The sequence below is a fragment of the Lepisosteus oculatus genome, unplaced genomic scaffold (genome assembly GCF_040954835.1).
Source record: "Lepisosteus oculatus isolate fLepOcu1 unplaced genomic scaffold, fLepOcu1.hap2 HAP2_SCAFFOLD_60, whole genome shotgun sequence".
Lineage (NCBI taxonomy): Eukaryota > Metazoa > Chordata > Actinopteri > Semionotiformes > Lepisosteidae > Lepisosteus > Lepisosteus oculatus.
Genome location: NW_027168149.1, coordinates 463183 through 486500, shown reverse-complemented (window position 1 = coordinate 486500; position 23318 = coordinate 463183). Strand labels below are relative to the sequence as shown.

General features: G+C 44.7%; 3 non-coding genes across 3 annotated transcripts; 1 reads left to right on the top strand and 2 right to left on the bottom strand.

Annotated features, from left to right (window-relative positions):
* Window positions 1–530: 530 nt before the first annotated feature.
* trnas-cga (transfer RNA serine (anticodon CGA)) lies at window positions 531–612 on the bottom strand. Its single transcript has one exon. It is a non-coding gene; the product is annotated as a tRNA-Ser (tRNA).
* Window positions 613–12287: 11675 nt separating this feature from the next.
* On the top strand, window positions 12288–12369 carry trnas-uga (transfer RNA serine (anticodon UGA)). Its single transcript has one exon. It is a non-coding gene; the product is annotated as a tRNA-Ser (tRNA).
* A 6073-nt stretch (window positions 12370–18442) lies between these two features.
* Window positions 18443–18515, bottom strand: trnar-ucg (transfer RNA arginine (anticodon UCG)). Its single transcript has one exon. It is a non-coding gene; the product is annotated as a tRNA-Arg (tRNA).
* Window positions 18516–23318: the final 4803 nt, after the last annotated feature.

The following is a 23318-nucleotide window of genomic DNA, read 5'->3' as shown; positions in this document are numbered from 1 at the left end:
GGGTTTGATTCTGAACGTATCAGATTGCAGCACCTTTTACTTCAATTGACAAATGATAGAGATTCGAAGAGAGATCCTTCAGACCAGCAAGCAAACCCACGGCTATTTCGGTTTTATATCTAGGCAACGTTGGTGTCTGCAATAGCATACATGAAAGCGTGATGCAATTTCTGTGGCTACATTTGTTGCACGTCATGCACAGTAAGAGTGTTTCTAACACCAAATAAAAAGTCAACAATTAGCGATCACGCCTTCTCCTCAGTTAACCCACTGAAACCCTTGCTGTTAACAGTTCTTTAATGCGTGCTTTACGAGCACCTACATATTGTGTCGGTTCTTTCAGTTTTATTCTTTAGGTTTTCAAAGGCATAAGTAGAACACCAGAGGTGCGAACGCAAGATGTGTGGTTATCTGAAGAACTCATTTCCATGGCAGCGGGGCCAAGCAATTCAGCGTTTTTATAGTACCAGGAAAGGAGAAGCAGCACTTCGCCTTTGCCGCGCAGGCACAAGGAGACGTACGGCAGATGCCGTAGTCGGCAGGATTCGAACCTGCGCGGGGAGTCCCCAATGGATTTCGAGTCCATCGCCTTAACCACTCGGCCACGACTACAGCAAGTTTGCCATCGCCGCATTCCTCCTTTAATCTAACACGGCGTGCGACGTGGCTGCGGAAACCTTTTCAAAGTCGCTCTCCGTTAAAAAAAATAAATACCTTTGACAAAATACGTGCCGGCAGACAGACACGCCTCAGAGGGTTTAAGGCTGGCTTCACGTTCAAATGATAAAGTCTCCCCGTCCGGATGTCAAAATGCAGCTGAAAAGTATTGCATGTTCATGTGTATTGCATGTGAAAGTATTGCATAATTGTGTCTGAAAATGAGCAATGGGCACCTGAGAGACTCATTTGCCTGTTTCACAAATGATCATATTTGACTAGAGATTCTGTTTGGGATTCAGTTGTGCATTCTGACAGCAATCCCTTTCAAAAAATGATACATTCTGGATGAGGTCAAAGGTGCAGGAACACTGTATTTAGGATGTGTTTGCACTTATTCTGTGTCTCTAGCTTCAACACAGTGATATATATATATATGCTCAGTGATTTTTTGGTACATGCCCAGGGCAATAATCATTATGAGGATTTATTTCCAGATGTGCTAGGGGTAGTGTTGTGAAATACTTCAACACACTGGATTGCAGGTTTAGACCCCCTGCACTCTTACTCCTTAAAAACCTGAAGCGTCTGGCGTCTCGCCGACGTCGAAAACCCCCCTCAGGCTGTACTCGTACTCGGCTAACTGCTGTGGAACCCTGCGTGAGCAGCCGCTGCGCCACGGTGACGGCTGGCGACCCACGGATGCCCCACTATCGGCCGGCTCCAGCCCCGGCTGGTCCTCTAGAGCCTCCCCACACGGCTCCTCCTCCCGGGTCGGTAGGGGGCCAGGCGGTCTCGGTGCAGGACCACCACTCTCCCCCGTGTTTGCAACCGGACATGGTAGCAGACCTCGCCCACCACCCAGAGTACCTCAGCGGGCCCCTCCCATGACAGCGCCAGCTTAGGGCTGAGGCATTTGCGGCGGCACGGGTTGTACACCCAAACCGAGTCCCCGGGCTGGAAGGCAGGCCCCCTGCAGCGCAGGTCGTAGTGCCGCTTCTACCGGACCCCCGCCTGTGTCAAGTGGGTCCGTGCAAAGCTGTGCACCTGCTGCATCCGCTGCCGCAGGTCCCACTCGTAGTCCGGTCCAGCCAGCGGTGCCGACCCGTCTCCGGGCAGCGGGCCGGAGACCAGGTCCACCGGGGTTCACATTTCCCGGCCCAGCATGAGCGAGGCCGGGGTGCACCCGGTGGATTCCTGGACCGCGGTCCGATACGCCCAGAGCGCAAGGGGGAGGTGGCGGTCCCAGTCCCGTTGGTGCCGGGACACCAGGGTGGCCAGCTGGGTGGTGAGGGTACGATTAAACCGCTCCACCAACCCGTTGCTCTGGGGATGCAGCGGTGTGGTCCGCGTCTTGTGATCCCCAGGCGCTGGCACACTCTGGCGAAGACCTGGGACTCGACGTTACGCCCCTGGTCACTATGTAACTCCTCCGGCACCCCCAGCCTGGCAAACATCCCCTCCAGCAGTGCATCGGCCACCATGGGGGCACTCTAGTCCGGTAGGGCGAAGGCCTCCAGCCACTTCATAAAATAATCCATGGCCACCAAGACGTAGAGGTTCCCGGCCTCGGTGCGCGGAAACGGGCCCAAAACGTCCACCCACACCCGCTCCATAGGAGCCCCCGCCTGGTGTTGTTGGAGGGGGGCCCGAGACCGCTCGGGGGGACCCTTCTGCTCCACGCACACTGCACACGTTCGGCAGTACCGCTCCACGTCCTGGTGGCAAAGACCCCAATAAAAATGGCCTCGGAGGCGCTGCAGGGTATTTTTACCGCCGAAGTGCCCCACGCCCGGCTGGCCATGCACTGCTCGGAGCACCGCCCCGCGGAGCGACCAAGGCAACATCAGCTGCCACCGTACCTCGCCACTGGAGGGTACCCGCCACCCCCGGCACAGCACCCCGTCCTTTACCTCCAAGGCCTCCCACAGGATGCACAGGGCCTTGACAGACTTTGGGTGTGGGGCGAGCTTCTCTCGCTTAGGCCGCACTCCGGCTACCACTCCCAGCATGCCCAGCGGTACTACGAGTGCCTGGGGGCGCTTCCTCCTCACCACCAGGCGAGGGCGTTACAATACATAGAATATGCATGTAAAACGAACAGATCTTATCAAGAGGGTTATCAGAATACAAAAGGTATATATTCAGTCAGTTACAAAGTGTTACACATATCAAGAGGACATACGTTCAGTATATCATTCATTTAGACCATTTCATAAATGAACCTGGTTATAACTTCTACATTAGATACTGAAAACAAGTACATAACTCTTAGGAATTAAATTGATATCAACTGGTTGGGATAACAATTGAATTCTCGAGCAGTAATGCAGTGAAGTTGAATACTCATCCAATCTCTGGGGATTCAGATCTCCTGCGGGCACAAAGAAACAGTTGCAGGCTTGTTGTTGTCCAATCCACGCTCTCTGTCTAGGTGCCAGGCTGTGCTGTGCGGGTTGCGACGGTGCGCTGCTGATGCTCACTGACCGGCTAGTTAGTGTTGGCTTTAACTAGCAAAGTTTGTGCACAGGAGAAAAGATGACTGTGGGTCCCAGCAAGTCAAGAAGAAGACCGGTTCGTTCCTGATGAAGAGCTAGTTCTGAATAGTGATTCAACTGTCCACAGTTCCGACCTGTTCACGAGGCCCGCTGCTGGTGCTAACCTCGGGTGGATCCTCTGGTTATTCTCTGGCAACCTCCGCTCTAGACCCTTAGAACAAAGGAAAGTTCTGGCACTCGGACACACTGGCCGTTCCGTGGTTGTCCGGGCTGAGTCTCAGGATGGTCAGGAGGCGCGCTGTGAGAATGTCCTGCCCTTGAGAGCCTTCTGCTCCTGGGCTGTCCTGCCCTGGAATTCTCCTTTGAATTCCCTTTAGAAAACTCCACAGAATTCTCTACTGAATTCCCACTGAATCTCTCAGGCTCTCTGTGTTGCCTGTTTTTACCTGGAGGAACTTCAGCTCGTTGATTGGCTGAAAGTTCCATGGGCATCAGAGTCCCACGTGGGTTACTCGGCCCTACCAGTCCCTGATTGGTTGATCAAGGTGAGATATGAGTCACTTACTCCTGACACTTAGGAATGCAGTCCAGATGTCCATCTGGCACTCCCTAGACAGATAGGCACCAATGGATGACCATTGATCATGATAGCCAGGCTTAGCTAAGTGCATCCCCCTTTGGGAGCTGTCCCTTATCAAGGGAAACCTTAAATCAGCCTGCATGAATAGTTTCTCTGTGGCTGCACCACAGAGATGAACAGAGAGATAAGGCCTAATTTGGGAAAGCTCAGAAACACTTAATTCTTTCTTATTAATAAGCATCGCCGCTACACCACCCAAAGCACTTCTAAAACAGGAGATTCGCGTTTGGGAATGCGCCCTGCCCTACAAATAAAACAGGTCTACGGGTCTGAAACCTGCTCCACGGAAAACAGCTCTGTTGCACTTTTGATCAAAGGGAGATTCGCTGTTCTTACTTTTTGATGACATAACACCCAAAGGGGCTTCTTTGGAGCTGGATTCCAACCAGCATCCTTAAGTTTCTTGGCAGTATCCTTTACAGTCCTCTGTTCGGTCGACAAGGGACTGAAGGGGGCAGCTTTCCTCACACATACAGTGCAATGTACTGTAGTGTTCCCGTTCATCGAATTCGCAGTTCTGCATCAGACCTCTAACTCGTTTCCTTAGCTTGGATTTAAGCCACGAAGCAGGCTTCTACTGTATAAACGTCTAGGGGAATCACAAACTATTTGAGAGGCCATCATCCCAGGGGGAACTGACAAAGTCTATCCCTAAACACCTAGCGCAGTCTCTCGAGAGACTGTCAAAAATCGCTTTCTCCGTTTGCGTTGCAAGTAAGTGAAAACGCGGTCTCAACCCAGAGCCACTTGGCAGCAGCGGCACGTAAATACTGTCACTGCTCGATACCAACGTTAGCCTATTATACCATGTTCAGCCACCGCTAGAAAATGTACGGCTCTAGAACCGGAGAAAACAACAGGATGGCCAACGTCAAACATGGAGAGCGACGAGAAAGGGATTCGAACCAATGCGTGCAGAGCACAATGGATCAGCATTCCATCTCCTTAACCACTCGGCCACCTCGTCGTGGAAGCTAGGCTGTCCAGAAATGGGTTGGCGCGCTCCAGATGATCTTTTTCTTTTTTTTCCCTCGTACTCGAGGGTCCTTTTCCTGTTCCACATGCGATTTCAACATTTTCCTTGGGAGATGTCAAGCCAGCAAGCCACTGCTGTGGTTCAGTGGCCAGTGTGCAGTTCAGTGGCCCTGTTGTACACAGAAAGCACATTGAGCTCCTTGGACATGAAAAGTTCCAGATAAAAGCCATTTGTCATCCTTTCTCTTGGTGTCGATGTTGCTATTGTATGTAAAGGTGGCAACTTGCTCCGCGAGCAGGCGGAGCAAGTTGCAATGCAGATGTGTCTGAGTGGTGTGTCCAAGTGGCTGCAAAAGGACAGTGCTCCCGGGGTGCTGTGGCTTAGTTGGTTAAAGCACTTGTCTAGTAAACAGGAGACCCTGGGTCTGAATCCCAGTGGTGCCTTTTTTGTTCCGTCTTCTCGAACAGAACGGGTCATTATGGACAACCGCCTACGGCTAGACTTAATTAAATGCAAGCATTCATTTCCTGTCTTTAACGCGACTTGTTTTTCTTAAAATGGATGCAACTTGCAAAACATGAAATACAAATCTTGCTAATCTGCGCTCGCGGCTGGCAAAAAAAAAAAAGAAGTCAGCAATGTTTTTTTCTTTAACCTTAACCCTGCTAATGGAGAAGAGTTAAACGACCGAGTCTATGCAGCTTAAACGGTCCGCACGTCGGGTTCTTAGCTGAAAGGGTGGTAAATCACACTCACCCCAGTCCTTAATCTTTTAAAGAGGATACAAAATTGAACCTAGTCGCCACATCACATACATCCTGTTCAACGATAAATAGGTAACATCTGTAGTGTGCTCTCTGAAGGCACTAGTTCTGTAGGATTTGGGATTTACTGGGACAATTATTCATTGTAGCAGTAAATCACAAAATGATTCTTTTAATGGCTTTAGAATCCAACCTTGCGATATAACTCAAACAACGCACACACACAGGTACTAATACATGAGGATACATTTATTAATACATAGAATATGCATGTAAACCTAACAGATCTTATCGAGAGGGTTATCAGAATACAAAAGGTATATATTCAGTCAGTTACAAAGAGTTACATATATCAAGAGGACATACGTTCAGTATATCATTCATTTAGACCGTTTCGTAAATGAACTTGGTTATAACTTCTACACTAGATACTCAAAACAAGTACATAACTCTTAGGAATTAAATTGATATCAAATGGTTGGGATAACAATTGAATTCTCGAGCTGTCATGCAGTGAAGTTGAATACTCATCCAATCTCTGGGGATTCAGATCTCCTGCGGGCACAAAGAAGCAGTTGCAGGCTTGTTGCTGTCTAATCCGCGCTCTCTGGCTCTATGCCAGGCTTTGCTGTTCAGCTTGCGACGGTGCTCTGGTGATGCTGACCTTGGGGTTGTAGACCACTTGGATGAGGCTCTCTCTTGGAATCTTGCAGACCTTTAGGCGCCAATGGATGACCATTGATCATGATAGCCAGGCTTAGCTAAGTGCATCCCCATTTGGGAGCTGTACCTTATCAAAAGAAAACATCTTTAAATCAGTCTGCATGAATAGCTTCTCTGTGACTGCACCACAGAGATGAAGAGGGAGATGGGGCCTCATTTGGGAAAGCACAGCAACACTTAATTCTGTCTTATTAATAAGCCTCGCCGCTACTGTACGTACAGTTATAATTCAATCTGAATTAAAAACTACATGTCCCAGTTACCATGGTGGTGCTTGTGATCATTGCGTTTAACCAACGAAACAGGGCGAAAAATCAGTCACATGACTTTGTGGCTGAGTTTAGAAAGCTTAATGTATCAGCAAGACAGCAAAGACATTTTTCCAAGAAAGTTTAGCCTTTGTCACTAATGAAACCGCTAAATAAAGACATAAATATGGAAATTGACAATTAATTGACTTTTATATTTCTAAATATCACAACATGTTCGAATCCAAGTCATTTTTAATAACAATGGGTAAACTGGGTAAACTATCACAAAGCTTTAAAAAACTTAACATTTTTATTATCAACAAATTGTAAATACGATGTTTACATTGGCATTATTAATTTTTCACTTGAGTATATGGAGGATTGTGAGAGCAGACCCCCCCTCTTAGGCTACATTTTTAATAAGAAATGGAGGCTGTATGCGTTACAATATAAACATTTACTGTCAAACTTTAAATCAACAGTTGATTTAAAGACAATCTGTCAAAGTGCAATGAAACACAATATTGTTGTTGTTGTTGTTGTTATTGTTGTTTTTATCCTGTAAAGCGTTTTGAGAAGCCACCTTTAAAGGCGCTATATAAAGGCGCTGATTCTTATGGAATGTGTTTTCTTTCTTCTTTTTTTTTCAGCATAGAATAAACCTGTTACAGTACTTGATTCTTATGGATGCCCGGTTCCGCCGGGGATTCAAAATAAAACATGGAATCACGTGTCTAAGGAAATAGCATTATAACTATATCCATGCACAAACAGTAGCATGTTACATTATTAATTTGGGTGTCTCCTCTTGCCAGAAAGCGCTAAATTGCATTTTGAGTGCGGTTTTTGACTTTTTTAAAAATACAACCCATACATAAGCTGATACTGTTTAGACTTTTAATTATTTTAAACTGTATTACAGCAGCACAATGTGCTTTTTCACGAAACCTAGAGTACTGAAATGTCTTGCGTTGTACAGCTTTTCAGCTAAATATATTTATCGCTTACACCTGACACTTGATGTGCCCGACAAAAACCAGTTGAACAGCTCTGTTGGAGGTTTGCAGATCAGATCAGATTCCCTTCCCCCCACAGAAAGACAGACTTATTAGTCGCTATTCACTGCGACAGCAGCTCCAATTTCAGGCGTAAGCGATAGATCCCAGTTTAGCCGATCTTGTACAGCATGTTCCAGTTTACTCTTATTAACCATATTAATTTTAAGTGCTTAATGCCATTTTTTGACCACGCACGAATATTCTTATGTCCATACCTTTTCAAGGGAATCAGTGTGAATTGTAATACTAATTAAATAACCGCGGGCACTTTCCACCCCCTCTGACAGCAGGAACATAACCCATTCTCAGCTCAGCAGCTCATTACAATATAGGGTGTTCAAATCTTTTGCTGCCTCAAAAAGCTTTAGAGAACTTAACATTTCTATTATCAACAAATTGTAAATACCACGTTTACATTGGCATTACTAATTTTTCACTTGAGTGTATGGAGGATTGTCAGCTGTCACTGAGAGCAGTTAATTAAATGTATTTTTTGATTCACAATCAGACAAATGCAACATAAATTGTTATCTTTGTCTTCTAAGTATATTAATAAACTTTCAGCATAGCTTTCTCCTAGTTTAGATTAATTTTTCTTGGGATTTTGGGATCAAACGTGGAAAGATTAGATTAGTAATCGTTTTTATTTTTTAAATACATTTTAGAAAAGTGTAATCTATACTTAAAAGCTGTATAAAAGCTGTATAAAAGACACTCGATATTAATGGAGTTTAGTTGATACTTTTTAAACTTTTAATTATTTTAAATTGTATTACAGCATTTTACACATGCTTAAAAGAGAAGAAAACGCAAGCCTTCTTCAGGTGTGAGGGCATTCTGCTCAGAATGAAACACTAAAATGTAATGTAGGCTCTGAACGGGTTCAATTATGATTTGGGCTTGATTAAGGTCGCTGCCTTTCATCCAAAATCCTGCTTGAATCCTTCTAAACTAAAAATTAGACATGAGCAGGGGCTCTGGTGAAATTTCTCTTTTTTTAATTTCTCTTTTTTTCTTGGAAAAATATCTTACCCGCTGCAATCCGGGCACAGAAGGATTAAAAGAAGCCAGACAGGCAGGGGGAAGAGTGAGTTCTAGATAAAGAGGTATCCAGGTAACAGTGAAGGTAACAGCCGCAGACGTGGCCTACTTAGCCCGCCAGGGTTACCCTACTCTTCCGGAGGAGGCCCACCGGGAAATAGCGCTCCAGGCTTTCCTGGCCCCGGCGCCGACTGAGGTGCAGTGCCACGTGATGCTGGCCGCACTGGTCCCCTTGGAGCAGGCCCTGGCTCTGGCTGAGCACACTGTTGCCGTATTCGAGGAGACCGGTGGGCACCAACGGAGGGGCGCACGGGGAATCAGATGGGGAGGAGGAGACGCCCAGCGCGACGATGTTGGGGGAGCGACGACGGCTGATCATCTGCCACTGCTGTGGGGAGAGGGGACACATCGCAGGCAACATGAAATTGTCAGGGACATTCAGCTATATACAAAGACGAGACAGACAAAGTAATAATTCTATATTAACGTGGCCTACATATTGACGCAATGATCGAACTAACTGACGTGTTCTGATTCAGATCCCCTGCAGTTCATGCCAATTAGAACAATAGCAATGCTGAGTCCTCCCCACCCTACTGAGCACAAATTCAGCTGCTCTCCAGTTCTGTTCTGCATGTTTTTTCATTGCAATTGAGCTCGGAGCTGGAGATGATCTCCATACAGTTCTGTGTTAACTAGCCCGCACTTGCGTGCTAATTTACGGGTTGTGGCAGATGCTTTTCTATAGTTCATATACATGACGGCAACCTGTTACCGAGGAACCTGAGAGGTTTAAAAGCCTCACGAGCCAGGCAGGACTCGAACCTACAATCTTTTGGTCCGAAGTCAGACATGTTATCCATTACGCCACTGGCCCATAGAACATGCGCTTGCACTCCACCACAGAGAGCTCTACACTGCTACCAGTAGTACACTTCCCCATCTAAATTTTCACAGCAAGAAACTTGTGTTTCCTACTATTTTTATCAGGTTTAAAATATCATCTCCTTAAAATTGAAAAAGTGTTGATGTGTCGTGCTGAAATTCCGATTGATTTTGAATTCAAAGAAAAAAGGTTTTCTTCCAAAACACCATGAAATTGTCACATCTTGCAGACAATAAGTGTATTCCATGTTGAAAAGAGAAGAAAGAAAACCATGGAGCCTTTTACAGGTGTGAGACTTCTTCAGGTGTGAGAAGACCTCACAGTCGAAACGCTGTGTTTCCGTTCTTCTCTTTTCAGCATGCAATAAACCTATTACTTGTTCCTTTGCAGCCGAGGCATGCTGACGTAGCTACCCAGCTGAACATCTTGCAGACTCTACAGTACTTCTCTCCTGTAGAAGTAAAGCAGGGCTTGCTGGGTGAGCTTTTGCTCCGGTAAATTAGGTCACGTGTCATGTTAAATCACTTCTTCTAAACACAACATTTGCTGGTGCTAGCTTTCCCCATGAAAAGAGACATTTCCCTTACAGTACATGACATATCGTTTTTATTCTATCAATAAGTATAGAAATTAAACAAAAGAAAAAATGGTGTCGCCAAAGAATGCACAGCTCTGTCGCCTTGGGGTGGTGTCAAGGGCATTGAGCTCCTTGGACATGAAAAGTGCCCGATAAATGCCATTTCTCATCATTTCTCTTGGCGTCAGTTCTGCTATTAAATGGGACGGAGGCAACGGGCTTAGAGAGCAGGTTAAGTGCACACCGAACGCAGATGTGTCCAAGTGTCTGTAAAAGCGCGGTGCTCCGCTGGCGCTGTTCCCTAGTGGCTTAAAGTGCCCGCCTAGTCAGCAGGCGATCCTGGGTCTGAATACCAGCGGTGCCTCTCTCCGTGTCTTGTTGTGCCGAATGTCTCATTTCAGACAAACATGTACAGCTTGGTTCAGTTTAATGCAAGAATTCATTTCCTTTCTGGAATAACTTGTTTTTGAAGAAATCCATACAGCTTGTGAAAGATGAAATCCATTTCTTGGTTGTCAGTGGAAAAAGATTGCCGGCTGCAAGAAGCGCAAGTGATTGTTTTCTTTGACCATAAACCTGCAAATGTAGGGAGTACAAGAGGCCGTCAGTCTCTGTGGCGCCATCGGTTAGCGCGTTCGGCTGTTAACCGAAAGGTTGGGGGTTCAAGTCCACCCAGGGACGCATGTCTCATTTTTTCCAATGTGAACATCATCACCGCTAAAGAAGATGGCGCAGAAGGCTCCACAGTCGAAACGTTGTGCTTCTTTTCTTCTCTTTTCAGCATGGAGTAAACCTTTGCTTGATCCTTTGCAGCCTACGCATGCTGACACAGCTGCCTTTCTCTTAACGCGCCTCAATCATTATTCACCAAAACCATCAGCAGAATGTGTCGCCTTTGTGGTGATGTCACTCCTCTGCTTCACAAATGTCCTTAGTCACGGACCATTTCTTTCTGCCATTTTTCCGGAGCGGTTATTGATTGCTCCATCATTTCCCTCATACTTTCCATCCCTAGATTGAAAAAAAAAAACAGAAACAGGCTGACAGGACGACAATCAAATTGCAAAAACTCATCAAAGCACTCGATAGAGTATTTGAATCCACAAGTAGCTATGAGCAACTTTGTCCTGGCTTGCATGAAAGTCAGAAAATGTCAAAAAGAAAAAGATGGTGGCTTTTTCATATCTGTTCTTTTATTTTTAGTTCGTTGGCTCTTCTGTCCATTGTCCTCCTGCCTGGCTCTTGACCTGTGACTGTCTGAACACACACATTAGACTTTCAGGCGGGGGATTTGTCCTGAGCCTCTGTGAAAGACCCACCCACCCCCATAAATAACTGCTCTAGAAACACATGAATGCAAAACTAAACCACAGCTTAAAGAGGAGCTCCAACTCAGTGCCATACTAATGTAAACGAAGTAATACTAAGACATGTTCTTATGGATTTGTCTTACCTTGAGATATGTAATTGGATTTCAGGATTAACTTCCTCATTCAATGTACTGGTGATTCTTTGCCTGGTCAGTACCTGGGTGGGAGACCTCCAGCGAACAATTAAGCTTGCTGCTGGAAGTGGTGTTAAGAGACTCTTAGGATCTTCCAGAGGTGTCTGTCCAATAGCACTAGTTGCCTTAGAGCTGGCTCAAACATTGCTCAAGAGTCTACCTTTCACAGATGCGCAAAGATGAATGATGGGGGTGCACGCTTCAAGGAGCCTTCCAACTGTAGGGACCGATTAGAGACGATCCGTAGCATGTGTTCGTTTCCATATACGCCCCGTGTCTCAACGGTAGGACAGAGTCAAATACTGCCTCGACACGTAACAGCGTTATATTAAACCACAGGACTTGAGGGCTGTTTTGTTTGAATGTTCAAGGCATTGGTAGAGTGTAGGTCAAGGGCCATTGGTGCATCTCCTGTAACTGGAGCAAAAATGCTATTCAAAGTGCAGTGACTAAAATCGTCGTCCACATGTCTCCGTTGTTGATTGCTTTCTGTCTAAGAACGTTCTGTTTTCATGTCTGAACGGGGAGACTTTATCATTCCAACTTGAAGCCACCCTTAAGTCCTCTGAGGTGTGTGTGTGTGTGCTTGCACGTATGGCGTAAAAGGTTCCTTAAACGGAGAGCGATCTTGAAAAAAGTTGCCTCCGCTGCCGCCGCCGCCTCGCACTCCCTGTTCGATTGTAGCAAGAAGGCAGCGGCCGTGGCACTCGCTGTAGTCGTGGCCGAGTGGTTAAGGTGACGGACTTGAAATCCGTTGGGGTCTCCCCGCGCAGGTTCAAATCCTGCCGACTACAGCGTCTTTTGCATTTGGTTGCGTGCGTGCGTGTAAAAGGACCAGCCTCGTTTCGTTTTCGCTGGGACCTTTAACACTCTAAATCGCCTGGACCCGCAGCCTGTGAAATCGATTCTTCAGAACCCACGAAGGACGCTTTGCCGCTGGACACAGATACCGATGCTTTTCTGCAACGAGCTTTCCAGCTGAATTTTCTCGGCAGCTCCGTACTGAACCTGTTCTCCATTGCAACATAGCGGAGGCTCGTCACGTCTATAGCAAGGCTGTGTAGGACCGCATACGCCACAGTGACTTGTACACAGACCACATGAAAGGCAAGCAAAATACACTTTTAAAATTCCAAAGACTCACAAGGTCAGAGGAACAGCGATGACCTGAACAGATCTTTTACAGAAATCTAGGTTGACCTTTTTAGAGCTGTAATTGCATTTTTGTTTAATAGAAGATCAAATCTACTCGCATGTACCAGCACCTTACAGTTTATTGATGTTAATTCTGTTTAAGTAATAAGATTGCAAATTATTTTGGACTTTAGCCGGTGTTTTTTAGAACAAATTGCTTACACTTCTGTAAGGAATACGCAGTACGTGCCTTTGTCAGTCATTGCTCACCATACCTGTAACTTTATTATCTAACTCACTTCCTCAAATGGTGAAGGTCCACAAACATAAATGAAAAAAAAAACCCTTGATGTAGATGAGGTGCACAAAAAAGCAGCCCCTGATAGCGTATAACACATTTATACTATTGCAGAGACACATGTAACATATATATATATACTGTATATATATATGAAACAGAAATAGAAACAGAAACAGGAATCGCTTACTCACCTGGAGAATCTCTGTAGGAATATCTAGCATTTATCAATGGAAATAAAAGCTGCTTTAATACAGTGCATGTTCAAACTCAAACCCTCAGCTGCTGTTCTTGTTTGTTTTGGGACAAATTGCAACTGAGCATCGCATGAGCCGTTACGTACCCTTATCTGTTAGGGAATTTCAAGGGAGGAGTTAGGTCAGAATGGGTAGGCTGCAAAACAACAAGTAAAGATTTATTCCAAGATGAAACGTTGTGGCGGTTTTCTTATCTTTTCAGCATGGACTAAACTTTTACGTGTTCCTTATATGCTATATATGTATATATTAGCACCAATGTCGTTCTTAAAAACTAACATGAAATTGTCAGGGACATTCAGCTATATACAAAGACGAGACAGACAAAGTAATAATTCTATATTAACGTGGCCTACATATTGACGCAATGATCGAACTAACTGACGTGTTCTGATTCAGATCCCCTGCAGTTCATGCCAATTAGAACAATAGCAATGCTGAGTCCTCCCCACCCTACTGAGCACAAATTCAGCTGCTCTCCAGTTCTGTTCTGCATGTTTTTTCATTGCAATTGAGCTCGGAGCTGGAGATGATCTCCATACAGTTCTGTGTTAACTAGCCCGCACTTGCGTGCTAATTTACGGGTTGTGGCAGATGCTTTTCTATAGTTCATATACATGACGGCAACCTGTTACCTAGGAACCTGAGAGGTTTAAAAGCCTCACGAGCCAGGCAGGACTCGAACCTACAATCTTCTGGTCCGAAGTCAGACGTGTTATCCATTACGCCACTGGCCCATAGAACATGCGCTTGCACTCCACCACAGAGAGCTCTACACTGCTACCAGTAGTACACTTCCCCATCTAAATTTTCACAGCAAGAAACTTGTGTTTCCTACTATTTTTATCAGGTTTAAAATATCATCTCCTTAAAATTGAAAAAGTGTTGATGTGTCGTGCTGAAATTCCGATTGATTTTGAATTCAAAGAAAAAAGGTTTTCTTCCAAAACACCATGAAATTGTCACATCTTGCAGACAATAAGTGTATTCCATGTTGAAAAGAGAAGAAAGAAAACCATGGAGCCTTTTACAGGTGTGAGACTTCTTCAGGTGTGAGAAGACCTCACAGTCGAAACGCTGTGTTTCCGTTCTTCTCTTTTCAGCATGCAATAAACCTATTACTTGTTCCTTTGCAGCCGAGGCATGCTGACGTAGCTACCCAGCTGAACATCTTGCAGACTCTACAGTACTTCTCTCCTGTAGAAGTAAAGCAGGGCTTGCTGGGTGAGCTTTTGCTCCGGTAAATTAGGTCACGTGTCATGTTAAATCACTTCTTCTAAACACAACATTTGCTGGTGCTAGCTTTCCCCATGAAAAGAGACATTTCCCTTACAGTACATGACATATCGTTTTTATTCTATCAATAAGTATAGAAATTAAACAAAAGAAAAAATGGTGTCGCCAAAGAATGCACAGCTCTGTCGCCTTGGGGAGGTGTCAAGGGCATTGAGCTCCTTGGACATGAAAAGTGCCCGATAAATGCCATTTCTCATCATTTCTCTTGGCGTCAGTTCTGCTATTAAATGGGACGGAGGCAACGGGCTCAGAGAGCAGGTTAAGTGCACACCGAACGCAGATGTGTCCAAGTGTCTGTAAAAGCGCGGTGCTCCGCTGGCGCTGTTCCCTAGTGGCTTAAAGTGCCCGCCTAGTCAGCAGGCGATCCTGGGTCTGAATACCAGCGGTGCCTCTCTCCGTGTCTTGTTGTGCCGAATGTCTCATTTCAGACAAACATGTACAGCTTGGTTCAGTTTAATGCAAGAATTCATTTCCTTTCTGGAATAACTTGTTTTTGAAGAAATCCATACAGCTTGTGAAAGATGAAATCCATTTCTTGGTTGTCAGTGGAAAAAGATTGCCGGCTGCAAGAAGCGCAAGTGATTGTTTTCTTTGACCATAAACCTGCAAATGTAGGGAGCACAAGCGGCCGTCAGTCTCTGTGGCGCAATCGGTTAGTGTGTTAGGCTGTTAACCGAAAGGTTGGGGGTTCAAGCCCACCCAGGGATGCATGTCTCAGTTTTTCCAATGTAAACATCATCACCGCTAAAGAAGATGGCGCAGAAGGCTCCACAGTCGAAACGTTGTGCTTCTTTTCTTCTCTTTTCAGCATGGAGTAAACCTTTGCTTGATCCTTTGCAGCCTACGCATGCTGACACAGCTGCCTTTCTCTTAACGCGCCTCAATCATTATTCACCAAAACCATCAGCAGAATGTGTCGCCTTTGTGGTGATGTCACTCCTCTGCTTCACAAATGTCCTTAGTGACGGACCATTTCTTTCTGCCATTTTTCCGGAGCGGTTATTGATTGCTCCATCATTTCCCTCATACTTTCCATCCCTAGATTGAAAAAAAAAAAACAGAAACAGGCTGACAGGACGACAATCAAATTGCAAAAACTCATCAAAGCACTCGATAGAGTATTTGAATCCACAAGTAGCTCTGAGCAACTTTGTCCTGGCTTGCATGAAAGTCGGAAAATGTCAAAAAGAAAAAGATGGTGGCTTTTTCATATCTGTTCTTTTATTTTTAGTTCGTTGGCTCTTCTGTCCATTGTCCTCCTGCCTGGCTCTTGACCTGTGACTGTCTGAACGCACACATTAGACTTTCAGGCGGGGGATTTGTCCTGAGCCTCTGTGAAAGACCCACCCACCCCCATAAATCACTGCTCTAGAAACACATGAATGCAAAACTAAACCACAGCTTAAAGAGGAGCTCCAACTCAGTGCCATACTAATGTAAACGAAGTAATACTAAGACATGTTCTTATGGATTTGTCTTACCTTGAGATATGTAATTGGATTTCAGGATTAACTTCCTCATTCAATGTAGTGGTGATTCTTTGCCTGGTCAGTACCTGGGTGGGAGACCTCCAGCGAACAATTAAGCTTGCTGCTGGAAGTGGTGTTAAGAGACTCTTAGGATCTTCCAGAGGTCTCTGTCCAATAGCACTAGTTGCCTTAGAGCTGGCTCAAACATTGCTCAAGAGTCTACCTTTCACAGATGCGCAAAGATGAATGATGGGGGTGCACGCTTCAAGGAGCCTTCCAGCTGTAGGGACCGATTAGAGACGATCCGTAGCATGTGTTCGTTTCCATATACGCCCCGTGTCTCAACGGTAGGACAGAGTCAAATACTGCCTCGACACGTAACAGCGTTATATTAAACCGCAGGACTTGAGGGCTGTTTTGTTTGAATGTTCAAGGCATTGGTAAGAGCGTAGGTCAAGGGCCATTGATGCATCTCCTGTAACTGGAGTAAAAATGCTATTCAAAGTGCAGTGACTAAAATCGTCGTCCACATGTCTCCGTTGTTGATTGCTTTCTGTCTAAGAACGTTCTGTTTTCATGTCCGAACGGGGAGATTTTATCATTCCAACTTGAAGCCACCCTTAAGTCCTCTGAGGTGTGTGTGTGTGTGCTTGCACGTATGGCGTAAAAGGTTTCCTAAACGGAGAGCGAACTTGAAAAAAGTTGCCTCAGCTGCCGCCGCCGCCTCGCACTCCCTGTTCGATTGTAGCAAGAAGGCAGCGGCCCCGGCGTTCGCTGTAGTCGTGCCCGATTGGTTAAGGTGACGGACTTGAAATCCGTTAGGGTCTCCCCGCGCAGGTTCAAATCCTGCCGACTACGGCGTCCTTTGCATTTGTTTGCGTGCGTGCGTGTAAAAGGACCAGCGCCGTTTCGTTTTCGCTGGGACCTTTAACACTCTAAATCGCCTGGACCCGCAGCCTGTGAAATCGGTTCTTCAGCACCCACGAAGGACGCTTTGCCGCTGGACACAGATACCGATGCTTTTCTGCAACGAGCTTTCCAGCTGAATTTTCTCGGCAGCTCCGTACTGAACCTGTTCTCCATTGCAACATAGCGGAGGCTCATCACGTCTATAGCAAGGCTGTGTAGGACCGCATACGCCACAGTGACTTGTACACAGACCACATGAAAGGCAAGCGAAATACACTTTTAAAATTCCAAAGAATCACAAGGTCAGAGGAACAGCGATGACCTGAACAGATCTGTTACAGAAGTCTAGGTTGACCTATTTAGAGCTGTAATTGCATTTTTGTTTAATAGAAGATCAAATCTACTCGCATGTACCAGCACCTTACAGTTTATTGATGTTAATTCTGTTTAAGTAATAAGATTGCTAACGATGTTGGACTTAAGCCGGTGTTTTTTAGAACAAATTGCTTACACTTCTGTAAGGAATACGCAGTACGTTCCTTTGTCAGTCATTGCTCACCATACCTGTAACTTTCTTATCTAACTCACTTCCTCAAATGGTGAAGGTCCACAAACATAAATGAAAAAAAAAACCCTTGTTGTAGATGAGGTGCACAAAAAAGCAGCCCCTGATAGTGTATAACACATTTGTACTATTGCAGAGACACATGTAACATATATATACTGTATATATATATGAAACAGAAATAGAAACAGAAACAGGAATCGCTTACTCACCTGGAGAATCTCTGTAGGAATATCTAGCATTTATCAATGGAAATAAAAGCTGCTTTAATACAGTGCATGTTCAAACTCAAACCCTCAGCTGCTGTTCTTGTTTGTTTTGGGACAAATTGCAACTGAGCATCGCATGAGCCGTTACGTACCCTTATCTGTTAGGGAATTTCAAGGGAGGAGTTAGGTCAGAATGGGTAGGCTGCAAAACAACAAGTAAAGATTTATTCCAAGATGAAACGTTGTGGTGGTTTTCTTATCTTTTCAGCATGGACTAAACTTTTACGTGTTCCTTATATGCTATATATGTATATATTAGCACCAATGTCGTTCTTAAAAACTAACATGAAATTGTCAGGGACATTCAGCTATATACAAAGACGAGACAGACAAAGTAATAATTCTGTATTAACGTGGCCTACATATTGACGCAATGATCGAACTAACTGACATGTTCTGATTCAGATCCCCTGCAGTTCATGCCAATTAGAACAATAGGAATGCTGAGTCCTCCCCACCCTACTGAGCACAAATTCAGCTGCTCTCCAGTTCTGTTCTGCATGTTTTTTCATTGCAATTGAGCTCGGAACTGGAGATGATCTCCATACAGTTCTGTGTTCACTAGCCCACACTTGCGTGCTAATTTACGGGTTGTGGCAAATGCTTTTCTATAGTTCATATACATGACGGCAACCTGTTACCGAGGAACCTGAGAGGTTTAAAAGCCTCGCAAGCCAGGTAGGACTCGAACCTACAATCTTCTGATCCGAAGTCAGACGCGTTATCCATTACGCCACTGGCCCATAGAACATGCGCTTGAACTCCACCACAGAGAGCTCTACACTGCTACTAGTAGTACACTTCCCCATCTAAAGCTGATTGCAGCTGTCAATCATTTCGCAGCCACGCCCCCTCTTCATCTTCTCTCTGCCTTAAGCGTCTCTGCCACTCTCTCTTGACATTTCATGTCAGCATGTCAGAAGTCCGAGTGACGTTTTTAATGGCTGAGTGAGGGCACGATGCTGAAGCAGAGAGGCCACTTCAGCCAGAGAGACTTGTGCTAGGTGAGATCTGAAAAACGGACTCGCAACAGAAACAGACCAAAAAAGTATCGGTGAGATCAAAAGGCAAATGCAACATCCAGCAGAGGGCGTCTAAAGATTAGGGAACGGGCGACTGAAATCCATATGAGGCAAACTTTCCGGCTGTGTACTGCAGCTGGCCTCGTTGGCGTAGTTGGTAGCGCGTCAGTTTCATCGTCTGAAGGTCCTGAGTTTGATCCTCACACGGGGCAGGGCTGCTTCCTCTCTTGCTCTTTTCAAACACTTGCGGCAACTTTTCGCTCATAACCACATCTGGAATGCGTGACCTTTACACGGGGGAGAAGCAACGCCGCATCCCTTTTCTAAAGAACATTCACATTCAGAAATAAGTCAAGAAATTTGCCATTACTTTAGCTCGCGCTGCTGTCAGCCTGCCCATGTTGCCAAAGAAAGATTCACTCGGCGTCAACATGACAGAACAGCGATCACTTGAAAACACTGTTCCACACTCCGTAAGCAAGAACTTCAGTGTTTGCAGTCACCCGATATGCCGATAGTCAAAGGAGCACAAAACACGAAGCGTCAAAGACAAGATGAGTTGATGGAAAGAGCGTTGAATTGATGAGCACAAAAGTTCAGCTCGTACAATAGGCAACGAAGGTCCCGGCGTCATCATCGCACTTGAAAGGACTGCCTTGCAGACTAAGGGCAGTGGGAGGTTGCTGTTTTGAGATGGAGGCATTGGGATGGTGGGCCGAGATCTATTCTTCTTAAGGAATTCTTCATCGTGAAAGATCGGTCCACAGGTCATCCAAAGAACTTACAAATTTTTGGGACTCAGGGAATCACGTGCTTCCGGAAGGGAGTGAAGTGCTCAAACACATGACATGCCCCCTTGATCTCACATGCACAATTCTGCTGCAACATGCACAGCTACCGTCCACACCAGGCAGTGGGGCTTCAGCAGAATTTGCAACGCCACCTGCAATTACATATCCAGCTGCACACATATACATGGCCCCTCTGTCCTTTTCAGGATCTCAAAAAAAAGCATAGCGTGGTTTTCCTGCAACCTGATTGACCGCATCTCCCTCAGAATGTGCCCCGTTGCATTCATTGCTGAAGCAGGACGGAGGCTAACGGGCATGCCAGAACAGTTAGGCTCAGCGATCTCTCCAAAATATTGTGGTTGTAGTGGAAGAAATATGGTTTAAATTGTACCTTGGTATTTCAAACTCTCTCTAGAATGTTATCCATTTCTATTTTATTTTGACAGGAACTGGCTAATGACACTGGATGAAAAGAGAAGAAAGAAAACACAACGTTTCGGCCGTGGAGCCTTCTTCAGGTGTGAGGGCTCCACGGCTGAAATGTTGTGTTTTCTTTCTTCTCTTTTAAGCATGGAATAGACCTATTACTTGTTCCTTTGCAGCCTACGCATGCTGACACAGCTCCCCACCTGAACTGCTAATGATGCCTGGTAGTTTGTGGTACTTGGGTATTGTCTTATGTTTGCTCAAACTGCATATGTGTGATTGCATATTTTTGGGAATTTTCATATGTCAATATTTAATTCACTGACATTCCTGTATGCTTGGAAGAAAGGTAGATTGGATTTGGCACAGGACGCCTGCCCATATTTGTTGATCATTGTTGGGCTGGAAAAACAATGATAAAAAGTGTATGAAAAAAGCTCTCTCCAATATTTCCCTTCTCTTCGCCATGGATACACTGCCCGTTCTTTCCGTCTTTTGTCCTTCTACAAAGATTCCAGGGCTCTTTTTCCACCATAATATCAGAATTTGTTTTTTTCTCTTTTAAAGGCTGTAGGTGGGGTGTGATGGACTGTACCACTATCATAGAAGATTTTTTCAGGACACATCGCAGTTCCATAGTAGAATTTATCAATAGTAGAATTCCATAGGACATTATTTACCAACGTATTACCCAGTGTGAGACTCTGCCAGTAAACCTCAGAGCATTGAGTTCTCCACTGATAAAGATGGCTGTCTGAAGTCATGAAATCCACTGCTGGGATGCCTGAGAGACAGTAATTGAATCTTGGCTGGAATTAGGCTTTCTATTAGTGTTGATCTTTGGGAATTATGTGGTAAAAAGGGAAAACTCCTTTACTTTAGTCACTTTGAATGTTCAAATGTACAGAACCTGTAAAACTAAGCAATGAAAAAAATCCATCACCACTCTCATGATAGCATAACTCATAGTCTCTGCTGTTGTGTAACAATACACACTTTCAATTTTCTTATCGCCTGTCTCCAGAGAGAATGTTGTTAGTGCTGATGACCTTGAATTAGACCTTGTTAACTCTGTAAAACAATCTTCCTCTGCTTAGATTTTCACTCAGATTGATTTTGTTCTCAGATTATTCCTGGCAGGACTGAGTTTCTAGGAAATGAAAAGTGAAAGAAAAAGTACAGAAGATCAGCCCTTGAATATACAACATTGTGCAGTGAGATTGTTAAATGTATTAGCTGCTATCCTGTGCTAGAGCCTGTCATGGTAAGCAGTGGATGACAGGATCTAGCACAGATACTAATGAAACACTGTTAATGAAAGATAAAACACTTGAGTCTTATTTTAGTTTTCCATTTCCCTTTCATTTGTGATGTACTGTACAACAGGCCACAGAACATGCACAAAAACAGATATGCACACATTCACACCAGGCAATGACAGTCTGCCCAGTCAGAATCTGAGCTGAGGTATCAGAATTCTGAATTCCCTGAATTCTGTCATGGATCATCCACAATAAGGGCAAAGTTTGAACACGAGGATCCCCAGGAGAGAGCCTAGTAACATAAATCTTGGAGCAAAAGCAGATGATTAACTTCATAGTTTGTGTGGTTGAGCCAAAGTTGAGCATGAGGATATGTGAGTCACCATTCTTAGAAATGGATCCAACTTCAGACAGGCGTCAAAAGTAAGAGTATACAGTGCTGGGGCAATGACACTTCAATGATCAGAAGGATAACAAGAGTTTTAATGCATTGAAATTGATTTTCTGGTGATGCACACTGTCATGGAACTATTAATTTTTTAAGGATCACTTACCGACGTCAGACAGCTGCCAATTCTCCAGACTGGAAGGATGAACAGTTTATCCCCCTAGGTACCATATTTCCATATTTCGAAGCATTGGAATAATACATGTCATACAGCAACATAAAAACAGGAAGACAAGTATCACAGCCCCTATAATCGGTGTTAGTAACTTAAAAGAAAAACATTCCCCCTGGCCCAAACAGTGATTCTAACCAGGAGAGAAAAGCCGGTGTATCTTTTATGCCTCTCTCTTTATTCACCTTGTCTTTTAGTTCTTTTAAATGCTGAATAGCGAGTGTAAGATTTCCGTAATCATAGTCATTAGCTGGAATATATGTACAACAGGAGTCTCCTACTAAAGCATAGACTCCTCCAGATGCTGCATTTTGAAGGTCCAGCACGAACCTGTTCTGAAGTGCCATTAATCTAACTCCCCTTAATTCTTGTTTGATAGCGTCTAAGCCTTCTAACATGATATTAATAAAAGAGTACATTTCATAAAAAGTCGCATGGGTGAGGCTGTAGAATGAGGCATTAAAGCACATATATAACAAGATGCATTAAATTTCTTTAACTTTACAGTATGATTTATAAATTTATACCACAAATTACTCATATCCCCCTCATTATCAGTTTCATTCAGCCAGTTTGTATACAAAGAGGCTTCGTGTTTAGATTCTTCCTCTTTTGGGGTGGTGACAGGCTTCTACATAAAAAGGAAAAAGGCTGTGCACATCAGTCCCAAGCAGGTTATCCCCATCTGTCCTTGTGGAGACATCACTCCTGCGCTTTGTTCAGTTCGTTTGTGACCTTTTTACAGTGGGAAGCATGAATCCAGGGCACCATTTCTGTGACCTTCACAGCAGTGGCAGTGGTCAGCAGCACCTGGTACAGCCCCCTCCACCTGAGTGAACACCATTTCTTTTTCCTGAAGTCTTTCACCAGAATCCAGTCTCCTTATTCACTCATTAGTTCTTACAGCACAGGTAAATCCCTGTGGGCTGGAGCCCAGCATAATCCTAGGCTTTTTTGGTCAACATTGGTCAACAGATTGGTCAACAACTGGGTAATAACTCTTAGAAAAATCTACACATTGTTCCCCTGCCTCAGCTGTGACGTTTTGTAGAACAATTCTAGCTGAAGTTGTAAAATTTCTCTTTGTTCCGTTCCTGCAAAACATCTTATTATGAACAAACAAACCACAATAATCATTTGCATCTAGGGGAATCACTCCCAAGGGTAACCCCCCTTAAAGCTATATTGTTCTACCCATCAGGTTCTGCCACTAGATAAGAGAACCTTTCCCATGAAATCATTTTTTGACCTTCATGATCCCTTCAGGGCGTACAATTAGCACAGAAGCAGCAGCTTTAGTCCACATGTTTTTCAAACAGGATATTAACGATATGATCATAACGAATAATACCAGACCCACAAATATGTATTGAACCAGAGACCCTCTCAATGTTCCTAGCACAGACTGTAGCCATGCACCAATGC